At 41.9% G+C, this 16,517-nt stretch overlaps 1 protein-coding gene and 1 non-coding gene across 2 annotated transcripts in view; one reads left to right on the forward strand and one right to left on the reverse strand.

Annotated features, from left to right (window-relative positions):
• Positions 1–925: 925 nt before the first annotated feature.
• Positions 926–16,517, forward strand: part of JAK2 (Janus kinase 2) — a 140,076-nt gene continuing 124,484 nt past the window's right edge. Inside the window, exons 1-2 of the mRNA XM_059143324.1 lie at positions 926–1,061; positions 1,381–1,461. The gene's annotated coding sequence lies outside the window, so the exon portion shown is untranslated. The remainder of the gene's footprint in view (positions 1,062–1,380; positions 1,462–16,517) is intronic.
• On the reverse strand, positions 15,355–15,462 carry LOC131813300 (U6 spliceosomal RNA). The gene has a single exon (XR_009346725.1). It is a non-coding gene; the product is annotated as a U6 spliceosomal RNA (small nuclear RNA).

The raw sequence follows: 16,517 nt of genomic DNA on the forward strand, positions 1-16,517 counted from the left end.
CACTTTCCCTCGGCCTAGAGGCCTGGACTGGGGAAGGACAGGTTTGCCGGACGCGGACCGTGGAAGCGAAAGCAGAAGGGGAACCAAGAGCAGGGCACGGGAGGATGGCGCTGTGGTGCCAGGCTGCGCGCAGGGGGCGCCTTCCCGACCCGGCTGACTCATTCCCGGCCGCCTCCACGGCGGGCGGCGGCCACACACACGCCCGTCTGGGGAGGGCCAGGCCCAGCGCCGGCGCCGGGATCCTGGGGGCTGTGGGGCCCAGGGTAGCCAGCTCCGGCTCCATTGCTCACGCCCGTTCTCCCAGGGGACGCCCCGGGACTCTCCGCGCGCTCCCGCCAACTTCCCGAGAAGCCCAGGTTGTGCGCGGCCTGCCTCTGCCTGCCTCACAGCGCGCGCGCGCACGTCGGGAGAAGGGCAGCGCGGCGGCTCGGCGCACGCGCGCACGCGCAGTCGGGGGAGGAGGGGCGCGGTTGGGTCCCGCCCCCGCCGGTGCCGCGGGTCCGCCTGAGTCCGCGGTGAACCGTCCGCCCGAGTGGAGGCTGACGCCGACGCGAAGAGAGCTTCCGAGCCAGTGTCGCCTGAGGCACTGAGAACACGGGGTGGCCCGGGAGAGGGCGGAGACGACGCCTGTGACGACAGGCTTCCTGGCTGCCCAAAGTGGGAGTGGTGTGCGCTGGAGGAAGGAGAGAGGAAGAGAAGCCGAAGGGGGTAGCGGCGGCCGCGGCCAACGGCTTCCCTCAGCTCTGACAGGCTGGGCCGGCGCCCGGCGCGCTCGGGAGTTGCTGCCGCCGCCTCGGCCGCTCGACCCCGGGCCCGGACTCGCGGCGCGCCTCGGGGCGGAGAGCTGCTGCGGCCGCGCGGGGACAGGCCCGGGGCTCGCCGCCCAGGGATGTGAGTGGGAGCCGACTCGGCGCGGGAGGGCCCGGGAGGGCCCAGCCTGGCGGACGCCTGGACCCCTGCCCACGCCGGGGGCTCCGCAGATCTCGGCCCGCCGCGGGCGCCGGTCGGAGCAGTCCCTGCGGGCCTGGGGGCGCGTCCTCGCCGCGGGATCGGGGCAGCTGGTGCGTGCGATCGCTGCTTGGCCTCTGGGTGGGGGGCAGCGGGCGTCGGCACACCTCCCTCCCGCCCTCTAACCCCGGCTCTGCCCCCGCTGGAGCAGTGAACTTCTCGGCAAAAAGCCTTGCTCTTGGGAGGGGAAGCCGGCCGCGGCGTGTTCCGCTGTTGGCTGTTCGCATCCCTGTGTCCCTCTCCCCTGACTGCTCTTTAAAATGTTCTGGACGTCGGAATGGTCTGGAGGAGAGCATCTCTTTCCCCCGGATTTCTGCGGTAATAACGGTTGCTTCTTCTTCTTCTTCTTCTTTTTTTTTTTTTTTTTTTAAGGTTTCAGAACCTGGCGAGGGAACAAGATGTGAACTGTTGCGCTCCTGAAGAAAAAAGGCCCTTCCTCCCCTTCTCGCGAAGGTGGGTTTGCGACCCTGGCGGCGGGGCTGTGCGGCGGCGGGGAGGGCGAGTGTGGGGAAGCGGGAGTGCGTGCGTAGGACGGCCCGGAGCGTGTGTAGACAGGCCGGGCTCCCTGTGGTTCAGCCTCTGAAAATGGCAGCGCGGAACTTAGAATGTTGGTCCGGGAGGGCGATTCGGGGGTGCGTACTGTTGCCCGCTCGGATCCTTTAAGAGATACCGCTGCTTCTTTCTCCTCTGATCATACAAGTAACAAGGCTTCGCAGAAGAAGCGTTGCCAGAGACTCTGTCTCCTCGAGCAGCCGGAGATTGTTGATCTTTCAAGGAGGAACGTTTTCAAGGAAGGGATACCAAGTGGGAGAACACGTTGGCTCCTCTTGCTGGGCTTTCTGCTACCACGCTGAGTGCTTCCTGGGTGGTTTTATCTGCCCAAGTTTGCTGTGTCGGTTGAATGTACCCAGTTTGCTTTCCGGTGGTGGTTAATCAGTCAGCAGAGACTCGTTTTCTTTGAATGAAACGACAGAAGCGGCTGAGTATGTCACAGAGGGAAGGAGAAATGTGGAGAAGGAAACTAGAAGTGGGAATAAGAGAGATGACAGTTGCTTTTGGTTTCTTAATAGGTTATACAAGTGAGTCATTGCTAATGCAAATAGTCTGTGCAACACCCAGCACATTTGAAGATGAATAATCACCTTTTGACCTGTCTTTCTCCACCTCACTCACCTTTTATCACGAGTGTGGACATCGCTAGCTTGCACGTGCAACATGTCTGTTAGAGAAACACCTGCAAACTGGATGTCCAACACTTGCCTTAATAGTACGTGTACTTACCTGTAGAGGAAAGTTACAGTATTTGCTGACTACATGAGAGTGTGAAGCTTTGTTTTTGCTCGAACTGAATGTCCTGTGTTTGGAGTTCATAGCATGTTAAAATTAAAATTAAAGGAAACAATAGTTTGTTTTGTATAGTGGGTTTACCTAGTGACAGAGACCGGAGTCTCAGTTATGGGAAGGGAACATGACGTCTTTTCTCTACTTCACCTGGCTGTCGCTGAAAGGTGGGATGCTCTTGAGGCAGAATAGGGAAGCACTGGCTCTGGAGTCAGATCTGGGTGTTCCTGCCCCTTCATAGTCGTATTATTTAAATGTCTTTGAGCCCCGCTTTTCTTAAAAGGTTGCTGTGAGGATCAGTAAGATTGTGCAGGGGAAGGCTTGGCTACTGTTGAAGCCTGGGCTACTCTCAGGGGCCGGACAGGCAAAGGAGATTTAGAGAAAGGCAGTATCACTCTGCATGAGGTGGTCTGCCAGGGACCAGTGATTCTTCCTCTTTAGCAGAAGGAAAAAAAGCACTTACAGTTCTTGAACTGGTCAACTAGGTCTTCTTAGAGTCTTTTTATGGGAAGGTTCCACTCTTATTTCTACTTGACACCCCTCCCCCCACCATCGTGTGGCCTCTACCAACTATTGTGCTGCCCTCTTGTGGTTAGCTGTGCTAAAAACTTTCTTCTGCTCTCCCCTCTTACATTTTGTTTTCCCTCTTTTTAGGCCCCTTGCCTTTGCTCCCAGTTTCCCAAACTGTGCTGAGGTGCCCAAGAGAAGCAGTGAACTCAGGCTTGGAACCATTAGTTTGAGGAAGTTCACAGTTTCAACGTTAAATTGACACATTCTTTTTTCTACAATGCCCTGTCTTTGAAAGCTGTTTTTTTTTAAGAAGTTGCTCTGATAAAAAGCAACTACTGTATGAGGATCAGTGTGATACAGGAAATGAGAGTGTGATATTGTTCAGTTTGATTCCAAGAAGTTGTACAAGGCCGGACAAGAACTAAGTTATATGGATATTAAATAGCTTGAATTCACCTACTCAAGTATTCACACCACTCACAGAAGTGCTGTGAATATATTACTAAAACTAAGAATTCCCTGAATGGAGAAAGTTTGGGAACCCTTGCCTAAGCTTTTGGTTGACTTTTCTGATACGAACAAAATTTTTTTAAACAGAAAAACTGCATTTTTTTTATGTTGGTCACTAACTGATTCCTGTCCCCCCAGAAGTATTGATATAATTATTGATGCAAAGCCAGTACCAGCTGATCATGGCTTAGTATATTTCCTCTCCTATTTAATATCTTTATAACATTTGCCTAGTTCTTTTATTTTATTTTATTATTTTTTTAAGATTTTATTTATTTGGCAGAGAGAGAGAGAAAGCGAGAGAGAGAGAGAGCTAGAGCGTGCCCGTGTGCATAAGCAGGGGGAGTGGCAGGCAGGGCAGAAGTGCTCAGCAGGGAGCCAGATGCAGGACTCTATCCCAGAACCCCAGGATCATGACTTGAGCAGAAGGCAGACGTTTAACCAACTGAGCCACCCAAGCACCCCAAGTTCTTTCATTTTAAAACAGATTCTGTTGCTGGGGCACCTGAGTGGCTCTGTTGTTAAGCGCCTGCCATTGGCTCAGGTCACGATCCCAGAGTCCTAGGATCTAGCCCGGCATTGGGCTCCCTGCTCAGCTGGAAGCCTGCTTCTCCCTCTCCCACTCCCCCTGCTTGTGTTTCCTCTCTGACAGTGTCTCTGTCAAATAAATAAATAAAATCTTAAAAACAAACAACAAATTCTATTGCTCACTTGTTATTCTAGTCACTTCCTGGTTATTCCAGGCCTGCTTTTCTAGTATTTTGAATGTCTCCTTAAACTCACCATGCCCCAAATGAAAATTTATCATTTTTATACCCTGTTGGAATTTCCTTCTCTCCTGATCATATAGATCATCTGGGATGCCTGGGTGGCTCATTCAGCTAAGTGTCTCCCTTCAGTTCAGGTCATGATCCCAGGGTCCTGGGATCAAGTCCCACATCAGGCTCCCTGCTCAGCAGAGAGCCCACTTCTTCCTCTCCCTCTGCCTGCCACTCCCCCGCTTGTATGCTCTCTTTCTGTCAAATAAATAGATAAAATCTTTAAAAAATAATAAATTAGGTATCATCTTTACCTCTTTCATTCACCTCTTGTGTTAACCCGTTCAACATGTCCTGTCCATATTTCTTTTCTCCCTCATAGCTCTGCTTACCTACTTTACCACCAGGACTTATTTCCTCAGCCTAGAATATTGAAAGTCATATCAGCTTCTCAGAATCCAGCATCTCTTTCTTCTGTTTATCCACAATAAAAATGTCACTAATATTCCTTATTGTGGCATTCTTTTGTCCCCAGATCTTCAGTGGCTTCACACACTCTACCTGTTAAATTTAACTTTCTCTTCTTGGCTGTCAGGAGACTCGGTCATTATTCCCTACGCTATTTATTTGGTCTTTAAGGAACTGCAATGATCATTCTCTGCTGTAGTCTTTCAAGCCACTTTTCTACATTTTCTGATAATAGTTATGCTTATTTCAGCTTTTGACTTCCATTAATGTTTTCCATCCTTTATCCACCTCGCCCAGTTCTGCTTTTGTACCACTCACTATTCCATAAGAAAGGAGGGCCTCAATCTCATCCGAAAACTTGGGGATGACTGTAGTACTTTTTCCATAGGGTTGTAATGAGAATGAAGTGAATTAATAAATGAAATGTCTTTATGACCGGTGCCTGGCACAGTAAGCACACCTCAAGTTTTAGCTTTTATTATTGTAATTATTAATTTATTAATTATTAATAATCATCATCATTATTACTATTATTACTATGGCTATACTCTCAGTTAAAATTCTTCCTCATTTCTAAAACTGTTTCTCACTACATACTGCTTTTTCCTTTCTATATTTCTGCTGTTCTTTTAAGTCACAGAGGATCTTCATGTAGTTTATTTATATATCCTGATTTGGTAGTTTGATAATTATTTCCCTAGTGTTAACCTTATCTTTTCTTGTTGGTTGTATATACTTTGAGGAACACATACACAGAGTGCTGAACACATGAGGAGCTTTCAGTGAGTGCTGTGTATTAGAAAGGAGCTTTAGTCAATCACCACACAAATATTTATTAATATCTACAATATAGAAGGTACTTTGTTATGTCCAAAGAGATGCAGAAAGATATAAAATAGGTTCCTTTCATTGAGAACTTAAAATGTAATTTGGAAGATAAGGTAAATAATAAAAGTTATCGATATTTGAGACGACTTAGAGTTGAAGTGAGCAGGGAAGTCTCCAGAGAGGAGGTAAAATCAAAACTTGGCATGATTTTATTTTGCATAAGAGGAAGGACCTTGTACAGGTGGTAAACAGAATCAAAATATGCACGACATTTTCAGAGAACAGTACATAAAACAATTTGAAATGAAGGTTTGTATGGTAAGGTAGTAAGAAATCAGGTTGATAATAGAGATTGGAATTAGATTATGGATGCCTGTAAGTGCTAGGATGGGAAGAATGTACGTTGCTCCATAGGTAACAGAGAAACTTTAAAAGTTTGGATTGAGAAAGAGCATGCTAAAGGAGTATTTTAGAAAAAACTGTGGTACCAGTGCTATGTATGAATTGGAAAGAGAAGTGATAGAGCTGGGAAAATAATCTAGGCCTGGTGTTTGGATTTAGTGAAAACAGGACTGGAGAGATGTCACATAAGACGTCATTATAGACTGGATAGGAAGGGAGCATGTGGGGGGCGGTAAGGGGGGAGAAGAGTAATCAAAGATGACTTTGAAGTTTCGACCCTCAATCACATAAGAAATTGAAGACTGTTGGAATGCCAAGACATCTGAGAACATCTGGGCTAGCCCATGGATTTTGTGCATTAGGATTCTGATGCCCAGAGAGATTTAAAAGTATATACAAAGTTACTCAGCCAGTTAGTGACAAAGAAAGAACTAGAATTTTTTAAATGGCAGTACTGACAGAGATAAGAATGTAAGTATTAGTAGTTGTTTGGAGATATCTAAAGAGCTGGACTTAAATTTGGGTATCTTGAGTTTGAGATGACAGTGGGATAGTCAAGTGAAAATAGATGGCTAGACAGTAGTTAAGTAGAACTCGGTAGAGAAATTTAAGACTGAAATTGTGGTGGTCAGAAAGAAGAGCAGTGGACCTGAAATTGAGCCTTGGGTATTGCCCGTAATTACAGCGTGAAAGAAGAGGAACTGACAAAAAAAGATGAAAAAGGAGCAGTCGGCCTGAGAGGCGAGTGGGTGGGTAGGTTAAGAGGGTGGGAATGATTAACATTTTGATCACTGTTGATCACCTCCAAGAAATGAGAAGAGTTAGAACTGAAAAAAGGCCTTAAAAATGTTCCTAACATGAAATCAAGAAAACTAGAAGAAAGAAGAAAATTGCTTATAGTTTTCCCATGTAGAAATAGCCACCGTTAGTATTTTGTTCTCCTTAGTATAATAGATGACCTTTGGATTTGACATTTGGGTGAGTAATGGAGACCTCTATCCAAAGCTCTTACCACTGGGACTAAAGATGAGAATTTTAGGCATAATAAAGACAGGAATGTATTTTTGACAGTCTTTGTCATTCATCTGTGTCCTATATAAGTAACTGCTATTCCTTGTGGGAATTAGCCTTACAGATATGTTATTTGAATGAGTAGACATTCAGTGGTCTTATTAGACCTTCAGTGGTCTTGCAGGTTAGAAAGGTGATCTCTGGGTGTGTCTGTACTGGTAAAATCTGAATAAAATAAGGTATAATTTCTAAAAGGAAAGAGAAATCCTTGGTAAATAACTTATAGAAGTGAAGGTAGCATGGTTAAAACTGTTCAGATTAGGAGAGCTGGAAAGGGTAAAAGGAAGCATAATCTGTCTTTAAAACCTGTACAGTACAGTTATCAGAGGTGGACTAGGTTGAGAATCCATGGGCTGTTTGTTTTGCCAGAATGCTTATTTTGATCTCCCAAGGACATACTTTAACCTGCTCTTTTGCTATCAGTCCTTGGGATTAGGGTATTCATTATTGCTTACTAAAGTGACTTTCATAAATGCTGATTATGAAATAAAATGACACTAGGTAATATTTTGTAATTTGAACATCAGTGTGATGTGAAGAAGTGCACTGTTTTGGAAATCAAGGGGGATCAGGGACTAACTGCTGTCAAAAAGAGTTTGAGCAACTCATGTGATGATTGAACCTTCCCCCACCTTCATTTGGAAAATGAGAGAATGGAATAAATCTGTTTTTTTTTTTTTTTTAAAGATTTTATTTATTTGACAGAGAGAGAACACAAGTAGGCAGAGAGGCAGGCAGAGAGAGAGGAGGAAGCAGGCTCCCTGCTGAGCAGAGAGCCAGATGCAGGACTCGATCCCAGGACCCTGAGATCATGACCTGAGCCGAAGGCAGCGGCTTAACCCACTGAGCCACCCAGGTGCCTATAAATCTGTTTTTTAAAAAAACTTATGTGTACTTTAGAAATGTGGAGTCACATAGTAAAATGTGAATAAACTTAAGTAATGGCTTACTATGGTTTATAGCGAAAAAACCAGCCTCTTCCTCCTTCTCTATCTCTGATTCCTGCTTTCCAGTAAACCACTTTCAGATTTCCTAAGTATCTTCTGGTGCTTACCTCCATATTTCTAAATAACATAATCCATTATCACCCCTAACATAATCCATTAGCACCCCTCCTCATTCTATATCTATGCCTATACTCTGTCCTTTTGACCTTTATTTATTAAAGATTTTGCTTACTAGAGAGAGAGAGAGAGCGCGTGCGCGCACACACACGAGAAGGTGGAAGAGTGGAGGGTGAGGGAGAAGCAGATTCCCTGTGGAGCAGGGAGCCTGACCTGGGCTCCATCCCGGGACCCTGAGATCATGACCTGAGCCAAAGGCAGATGCTTAACAGACTGAGCCATCCAGGCACCTTTGTCCTTTTCCTCTTTAAAATGAATGAATTGGTCAATGTCGTATCTAAGGCTTCTCCACTACGTGTGTAGAGAAACCCATCTCCTTTTGCCTTCAAGGACTTTGCTATTTTATTTCTCCCTCATTTTTTTGCATTTTAAATTTTTCCCTCTATTGGCTCATTTCTGTCAGTGTGTATTCTGGTTGTTATTGCTGTTTGCTTATTGCAAAACTTAGTGATTTAAAACAACTATTTTATTAGGCTCACAGATATTATGGTTCAGTAATTTAAATAGGGTACACCAACCATGCCTTGTTTTTATTCCACAAAGTCTAGAACCTCAGTTGGGAAGACTTGTTGGCTGGGGGTACTGTGAAGGTGGGGGGCTAGAATGAGTCATCTGGAGGTGTCTTCACTTACATGATTGGTAGTTGATGCGGGCTGTTGACTGAAGCATACATGGGAGCCTCACTTAGCTGTCTTTCTTACATGGTGAGATGGTATTTAAAAGCGCGTGTTTCAGTGAACATGGTGAGGTGGGGATTAGACTCCACCTGTTAACTAGACCCATGTGAAAGAAAATATGTGGGATGGGAGATATTGTTATGGCCATCTGGACAATACTATTGCCATAGTTCGTCTTTTTTGCCACACTTCATATGTCTCTCACATGCAAAATACACTAACTCCCTCCTCAGAGGCCTCTGATTTATGTCCCATCATGACATCAGCTCAGAATCTAGTATCTCATCATCTAAGTCCAGATGCTGTTGAGGTTCCTTGGGTCTGTTTTTTGAGAGTGATTACTCTTTAGCTGAAGACCTGCAAAGAGACAAGGAATATTCCCCCACAGGGTTAACATACTAGACTGGAAAGGCACATGTTAATTGCCTTAGAATTCCTGTTCAAAAAGAGGGACAAGGGAGTATATGGTAGTCTACAACAAATATGAAACCCAGCAGGCATATGTTGGCAGTTCCTTGAGTAGGGCTCAGTGTTCCTGCCCATAATTGTTCCAAATGGGCCATGGCTACTTCTTTTGGTCATTGAGTTCGCTTTCTGAATCATACCTTTTTCCCAAAAGACCTGAACTGTCTTTGCAACTGAGTAACCATTGGAACTTGTTTCCTACTTATAGTCATTTAGGATCCCAGAGGCTGAATTTTAGGTAGTTACAGTCCCCTTCATTCTAAGCCGATGTAGCTCTTTTAAAAAAGTTTGTGGGCTTCCTGTGCATCAGGTCGTAATCTCTTCCCTCCGTCAGAGAAAAGCCATACTTACAAATCTCTTAGAGGAGCCTTTTTTTTTTTTTTTTTTTTTTTTTAACCTTAGGCTCCCTGTGAGGCTACTGTGGAGCAGTACCCTTAAGATCTGTAGGTAATTTTTTTGTTTGAAAGGATCAATGAGGTACTAACTTGGATCTTTCTGAGGTTTTAACAGTGGATCTTACAGTCCCACTCTAGATTTAATCTTTGCCCTGAAGCTCTCTTACTTTAAGAACATTTGGCTGGCTGGCTGGCTAAGAAAGGGTATTCTCAGCCCTTTACATTTGCTTGAAATTGCATTCAAAAAGTGAATGGCTTATTCTTTTTTTTCTTATTTTTGTTAAAATTTTATTTATTTGACATAGAGAGATCACAAGTAGGCAGAGAGGCAGGCAGAGAGAGAGAGAGAGGAGGAAGCAGGCTCCCCGCTGAGCAGAGAGCCCGATATGGGGCTCGATCCCAGGACTGGGGGATCAGGACCTGAGCCGAAGGCAGAGGCTTAATCCACTGGGCCACCCAGGCACCCAAAATGGCTGACTCTTTAGTTCATCTCTCTACTCTCTCAGGAAGGCAACTACAAGAAGCCCCCCCCTGCTGCTTTAGCATTCTACCTAGAGTCTCCTTGACTCATTAGGTAGATACTACATTTCCCATGTTACTCTAGGTGATAGTTTTGCCAGACATTTTGCTATTATATAGCAAGGGTCTCCTTTTATTCAGCTTTCCAATAGTATTTTCCTTAATTGCCTTGAAACTCTCATGAACAGCCTTGTTGGGGCCTTTTGCTTTCATTAAGTCTCCTCTGGCAAACTTTAGCTCCCAATTTGCCAGTTGACTGTTTTTGTAAATAAATCTTTACAAGCCCATTCATTTATGTACTGTCTATGGTTGCTTGTGCACCAAAAAGGTAGAGCTGAGTAGTTGCTGCAAAAATAATCTTGCCCACAAATCCTAAAATATTTACTATCTGGTCCGTAATAGAAAAACTTTGCTAATCCCTATTTGTTTGGTTTTTTTAAAGGCTTAAAATATATTTTAGTAAGTTGATGCTGCACTACTGCTCCATTTCTCAGAAAAACACCAAAGGTACCAGGGACAAATCAAACATGGTATACCAATAAAAAAGAGCACAGCATAACTACCCAAGATAGGCAAGGCTAAGAGCTACTGTTCAAATCTTCAGCACATAGCAACCCTGTTTCCAAGACTACTAGGCCTATCAAGAAAAGCTGTAAACAGCAACATCACAGACACAAAAGGGCTGTTCCTGTGTCAACCCATTTCAAATCAGTGATTCTCAGTCTGGTCCCCAAACCAACATTATCAGCATCATCTGGACACTTAGAAATGCAAATTACTAGGTCCTATTCTAGACCTCCTGAAACAGAAACTCTGGGGGTGGTGCCCAGCAATTTTTATTTCAGTTGGCTCTCCAGGTAATTACCGCCAGTTTAGGGGACAGTTCTGGTACAGCCAAGGAATAGGAAAGGACACATCTGAGGTTTTGAGTTTACATAATTAAAGGAGCTTGAGGAGACTTAATGTAATAGATCTTTTTATTGTACATTTATAAAACTTGAATGACTTCACTGTCATTAATGTGTATAAAAAGGCTGGTTACGTAAGATAGTAGGGAAAAAGGAGATCCATGTCTTGCCTAAAGCATTGAAATTCAAGTGGGTATTAAAAAAACTTTATTTATTTATTAAAAGATTTTATTTATTTATTTGTCAGAGAGAGTGCACATGCACAAGCAGGGGGAACAGCAAGCAGAGGGAGAGGGAAAAGCAGGCTCCCCACTGAGCAGGAAGCTCCATGTGGGACTTGATCCCAGAACCCTGAGGTCATGACCTGAGCCAAAGGCAGATGTTAAACCAACTGAGCTACCCATGTGTCCTTAAAAAACACTTTATTAGCCAAAGTAAATATGGACTCATACAGTCAATTTGTTTGACTTTTGTTATATGAGTTTTGGGTTTCTCATTTTGTATAACAAAGTTTTTGGTTTCAGGTAAAAGTTTCCCAAAGATTCTTCCAGTATTTTATACTTTATTTTGGAAGTATTTTATTTTGTTAAATATTTATTCAGAGGTTATTTATTTTTTTATATAAAGTATAAGTTTAGCATGTTTACTCTGGTTGTATTGTTATGCTAGTGCCTTTTGTCTTTTTTTACTGTATTGAAATGTCATCGTTATTACCTTGAGTTCCCATATATACTTGGATTTATTTCTGGATGCTGTTTTGGTCCACTGATCTATGTGTATGCTAGTACTATTTTGGTTATAGTTTTTTTTATAGTAAGTTTTAATATACGATGGGGTAAATTTTTATGTTATTTTTCTGACAAATGTGTATATGACAAATACAACAAAGAAAAAAATAGGAAAAAGCCACAGACAACATAATTTCATAAAGAAATATACCAATATATATTGTTGTCCAATATATTTGGACAACAAATATACCTACTTATATTCACCAATAATAAGGAGAATCTAATTAAAGATAAGAACTAACTTCTTTCCTTCTTTCCTGGTATAATATTTCTACTGGAAAGTTTGAATTACAAACTATGCAAAAAAAAAAAAAAAATCCCATCCCTAATGGTAAGAACTTTTAATGCCTATCAAATTCACATAGAATTTCACAGGATCTGCATTAAAACAAAACAAAACACCTCTTCTGCATTTTTAAAAAACATTTTATTTATTTATTTGACCGAGAGAGATCACAAGTAGGCAGAGAGGCAGGCAGAGAGAGGAGGAAACAGGCTCTCCATGGAGCAGAGAGCCCGATGCAGGGCTCGATCCCAGGACCCTGGGATCATGACCTGAGCTGAAGGCAGAGGCTTTAACCGACTGAACCACCCAGGCGCCCCCTCTTTTGCATTTAATCTTGTTTTTAGGTGATACACATGTCCCTATCTAATCAGTGAGATTCTCGTGTTATCCCAGACATACCTTCATTAGTCCTTTTTTACTATTAGTGCTTTTATACAGCTTTTAAAGCATATTTTAGATAAGGAAAGAGTCTGTGTATGCACAAATAAAGCAAGATCAGCAAATAACCAACTGCTTTTTATGTACCATCTTTTGGTTTACTATATCAAATTCAGAGGACCTTTCTCTTTAGCAAGCATTTCTAGGTTTTGGATAATTAAAGTATGTGATACCTCCCCTCCCACAACTAAAGCATTCAAAACCCCTGCCTTCACAAAATTTAGCTGATGGTTTCATGGTAAATGTACTTAATATAATAGTCTCTACCATTTCTGACTTTATGGCATTTTTTCCCTCTAATATTTATATGCAAACAAAATGTGTAGCCTAATGGATTGGATGGTGTGAATATGAGATAAAAACACTTAAAAAGCTGTATCTTTTTAAAAAATTTTTTCCTCAATTTATTTTTCTCTATTCTAGATAATGTTACTTCTAGACTCTCTTTTTCTTATGCCATGTTGGGAGGACATTCTGTTTTTGACAAAAGAAGAATGTTCACTCTCTCTTTAAAGAAAATACAGTCAGTTTACGTGTAACTAATATTATTAAAATTAGCGTCACTCAGTTTTCAAGCAGAAGTTGAGGAAGAGCAAGTTCTGGATCAAGTAGTCCATAGAGCACAGACCACATCTCCTTTTCTCTTTTTGTTCTCTTTGCTAATAGTGTAATTGTATAGCATGGCTGTAGTTGATGCTGTACGTGATCCACCAGTAGCCCCTGAGAGCTTCACTGCGCTTTGGGAAACTTCCCTTATTATTTGCATCTCTAACCTGCTAACTCTTCTTGGAAATGTAGGAAGCAGTGCTTGTGGGGTATGTGGCAGGCCCAAAGGGCTGTGAAATTAACACTCTGGGTGCAATCTCAGGGTTTGTTATTGTCTAAATACTCCAGTTGTTCCCTTGGGTGGGATGGTTCTGAGACAGGTTTTACACTGTTTTTTAGAGCTTTTCTGAGGGATTAAGCCCACTGTGGTAGCTGGTTTAAGAGTGCAGTTTTAGGGGCGCCTGGGTGGCTCAGTGGGTTAAGCCGCTGCCTTCAGCTCAGGTCATGATCTCAGGGTCCTGGGATCAAGTCCCGCATGGGGGCCTCTCTGCTCAGCAGGGAGCCTGCTTCCCTTCCTCTCTCTCTGCCTGCCTCTCTGCCTACTTGTGATCTCTCTCTGTCAAATGAATAAATAAAATCTTAAAAAAAAAAAAAAAGAGTGCAGTTTTATTGGCTGCCTTCCCTTCTCTATACCATTTCTCTGTTTTTCTGCCATTGTTACCTGAACTTCTAAATTAACCTCCTTTGTTTTGAATCCTGTACCAGGTTTTGCTTCTAGGAATATTTAAACTAAGATGGCGCCACTTTGGCAGTAGTGTGACCAAACTTCAATGAGAAGTTTCATTTCTCAGCAATTTTATTTTTCAGCATACATTAATTACCATACTTTTTTCACCCTCACTGTCTATATGATTGGAAGGGGAAAAAAGGAAAATCAAAAAGAGAAAAGAAAAGGGAAAAAAGAAAAGCTCTAGTATTGTCTAATACAATGTGAGGAGGAAGGAAGGTGCTTGTCTCCACGTGAAGTTATTTCAGTTTATTGCATTTAATCCTTATAAAAATCCTATGAAGTAGTGGCCATTGTTATTATTATTTTTTTTAAGATTTTATTTATTTATTTGACAGACAGAGATCACAAGTAGGCAGAGAGGCAGGCAGAGAGAGAGGAAAGGAGCAGGCTCCCTTCTGAGCAGACAGCCGGATGTGGGGCTCAATCTCAGGACCCTGGGATCATGGCCTGAGCTGAAGGCAGAGGTTTAACCCACTGAGCCACCCAGGTGCCCCATTATTACTATTTTTTAAGAAATAAAAACTGAGCTCAGAAGGATTAGGCTGATTTCAGAGAAACATCACAGGGGACAGGATTCAAACCAAGTTCCATTTCAAACTTGGATCCTAACCCAAAGGCTATATTCTTCTTTTTTTTTCCTTTTCATTTTAATATTTGAAAACAAATTTTTTGAAATATTCTTAACATATGGGAAATTAAAATAAAATAAATTATTATAAATAAAATTATTATCTGCCATCCAGTTTTAACAAAGTTGGCTACTTTTTGCTTTAGATCTTATTTTTTTAAAGAAATAAATATTGTAGACACAGTTGAAGCTCATCTACATATTCCTACTCCTGTGTCTCCCCCATTTACCTCACTAGACATAACCACTAGCCTGAAGTTAGTATCGTTTGCATGCATATTTTAAACTTTTACTGCATATATGTATCAGTGAATAATATGTGGTAGTAAATCATGGGTTTAAACCTTAAATAAATTGTATCATGCAAAAATATCAATCTGCTACAACTTGCTTTTTAAACCTCACTTATCTTTATGACATTCATTTATCCATGTTTTGAGATAAACTCTAGTTCATTCATAAAATTGATGAACAATTATAAATTATTATGATAATTACAAATTATGAATATGAATAATATATGAAATAGTGGCCATATATATAGAATCTTATATAATTTATATACCACTTTTATATAATTTATATACCATTTTTACCATCTGTAATTTATATACCATTTTTTTCTACAGATAGACATTTAGATATTTGTTTTATTTTATTAAGTTTTCATTTTAATTTCAGTATAGTTAATATACAGTGTTATATTAGTTTCAGGTTTATAATACAGTGATTCAGCAATTCCATACATTTCTCAGTGCTCATCTCAAGTGCACTCCTTAATCCCCATCACTTATTTCCCACATCCTCCCGTCCATCTCCCTTCTGGTAATCATCAGTTTGTTCTTCTATAGTTAAGAGCCTGTTTCTTGCTTTGTCTCTCTCTTTTTCCCCAGAAATACAGAGTACTTCATGAATTTGCATGCCGTCCTTGCACAGGGGCCATACTAATGGTCTCTGTATTGTTCTAATTTTAGTGTATGTACTGTTGAAGTGAAGCACTATTTATGTTTTTTATCATTACAAATAATGCTACTGTGAACATCATGCAGTGGTATACTCATTTCTCTAGGGTCATAACTGGAAATGGAATTTCTGGTTTGTAGGGTAGTTGTATCTTCAGCTCAGTTAAATGTGACTAATTGCTCCCCAAAACCAGTTGTTTGAAGGGTTCTGCATCTTCTCATCCACACTTGGTATCTTCAGACTCCTTAATTTTGGCAACCTGATGAATATGATTTGGTATCTTGATTTGCATTTACTTAACTACAAGTGAGACCTACCATCTTCTTTGTTGATCTATTCATATCTTTCGCTCCTTTTTCTGTTGGTGTTTCTTTTACTTATTGATTTATATTTTGTAGTTACCTTCTTTTAGTTTGGCTTAAAATCACAAGGATTAGTACCATCTGGCACCTGTCAGCTTGACAAAAATGTCCTTTTTTGGTTAACTTTTCTGTATGGTTTTGTTATGTGTCTCTTCTAAGCACTATATACATTGATTTCAAAAAGGAAATCTGGGGCGCCTGGGTGGCTCAGTGGTTAAGCCGCTGCCTTCGGCTCAGGTCATGATCTCAGGGTCCTGGGATCGAGTCCCGCATCGGGCTCTCTGCTAAGCAGGGAGCCTGCTTCCTCCTCTCTCTCTCTCTCTCGGCCTGCCTCTCTGCCTACTTGTGATTTCTCTCTGTCAAATAAATAAATAAAATCTAAAAAAAAAAAAAAACAAAAAAAAAAAACAAAAAGGAAATCTGCACTGGGTGCCAGGGTAGCTCAGTTGATTAAACATCTGACTTTGGCTAAGGTCCCGATCTCAGAATCCTGGGCTCCAGCCCTGCCTTGGGCTACTCCTTCAGTGGAGAGTCTGCTTGTCCCTCTGCCACTCCTCCTGCTTGTACACACACACACACATTCCCTCTCTCTCTCTGTTTCTCTTTCTTTCTCTCTCAAAAAAATAAATAAAATCTTAAAAAAAAATACAGTCTGATGTTCTTTGTCTTCTAGAAGGTGGGTTTCATAGGTTTATTATTTAACATTTATTATATTTGTTGACATTTGGA

The sequence above is a fragment of the Mustela lutreola genome, chromosome 12 (assembly GCF_030435805.1).
Source record: "Mustela lutreola isolate mMusLut2 chromosome 12, mMusLut2.pri, whole genome shotgun sequence".
NCBI classification, from domain to species: domain Eukaryota; kingdom Metazoa; phylum Chordata; class Mammalia; order Carnivora; family Mustelidae; genus Mustela; species Mustela lutreola.